This window comes from Gossypium hirsutum, chromosome A07, assembly GCF_007990345.1.
Source record: "Gossypium hirsutum isolate 1008001.06 chromosome A07, Gossypium_hirsutum_v2.1, whole genome shotgun sequence".
Classification (NCBI taxonomy): Eukaryota; Viridiplantae; Streptophyta; class Magnoliopsida; order Malvales; family Malvaceae; genus Gossypium; species Gossypium hirsutum.
This window is the reverse complement of record NC_053430.1, coordinates 20,069,055-20,070,216: the sequence shown is the minus strand read 5'-3', so window position 1 is coordinate 20,070,216 and position 1,162 is coordinate 20,069,055. Positions and strand designations below refer to the sequence as shown.

The following is a 1,162-nucleotide window of genomic DNA, read 5'->3' as shown; positions in this document are numbered from 1 at the left end:
TGATTCAAATGGTACAACAGTTTGTTCAGTTTGATGGTTTCCAGGACGATGATCCAAACACTCATTTGGCAAATTTTCTGGGTGTTTCTGACGATGCCATTCGCCTTCGGTTGTTTCCTTTTTCGTTGAGGAAACAGGCTAAACAATGGTTGAACTCTTTACCGCAAGGGTCAATCACTACTTGGGAACAAATGATCGAAAATTTCTTACTTAAATATTTTCCGCCGGCTAAAATGGCTAAGTTGAGGAATGATATCTCTTCTTTTGTGCAAATGGATCTAGAAACACTCTATGATGCATGAGAGAGATACAAGGATCTATTGAGAAGGTGCCCTCACCATGGGTTACCTTTATGGTTACAGGTTCAGACTTTTTACAACGGTGTGAACCCCTCAACAAGACAACTTATCGACGTAGCCGCTGGTGGAACTTTAAACAACAAAACACCTGAAGAGGCTTATGAATTTATTGAAGAGAAGTCACTAAATAACTATCAGTGGCAAGTCATGAGAACAAAGCGGTTACTATGCTATCTAACCAGGTAGAACTTTTAAATAAAAAGATTGACGGTTTATATGGTTTTACTTAGGTACATCCAGTGAAGAGGTGCGATACAAATGGAGGAGGAGTGCACAAAAAATATCAATCTTTCAACCCTAGCACCGAGGAGGAACAAGTTTAATATATGGGTAATAATAATTCTAGACATCAAAATAACCCATACAGTAACACTTATAATGTAGGTTGGAGGAACCATCCCAACTTCTCATGGGGTGGCTAGGGAAATCAAAGGCCACAACAACCCCCAGGTTCCCAGCAACCACCTTACCAGCAGGAAAAGAAGCTGAACCTTGAGGAGTTGCTAACGAAATTTATCTCGGTGTCAGAAACTCATTTTTAGAATACCGAGATAGCACTTAAGAATCAACAAGCGTCGATTCAAGGGCTCGAAACCCAGATAGGCCAACTCGCCAAACTGGTTTCTGAACAACCACAAGGTAGCTTGCCGAGTAATACTGAATCGAACCCAAGGGAACAACTCAATACGATTACCGTTCAAGATAAGGAAGGGTTAGTTGAACCTGAACCAGAACCGAGGCAATGAATTGTGGTAAGTAAAGGTAAAAGAGAGACAGACCACAATGAGCAAAAACCGGTAAGT

General features: G+C 41.0%; 1 non-coding gene across 1 annotated transcript; it reads right to left on the bottom strand.

The window, feature by feature from the left end:
* Positions 1-239: 239 nt before the first annotated feature.
* LOC121204030 (small nucleolar RNA R71) lies at positions 240-346 on the bottom strand. The gene has a single exon (XR_005898958.1). It is a non-coding gene; the product is annotated as a small nucleolar RNA R71 (small nucleolar RNA).
* Between the last annotated feature and the right edge of the window lie 816 nt (positions 347-1,162).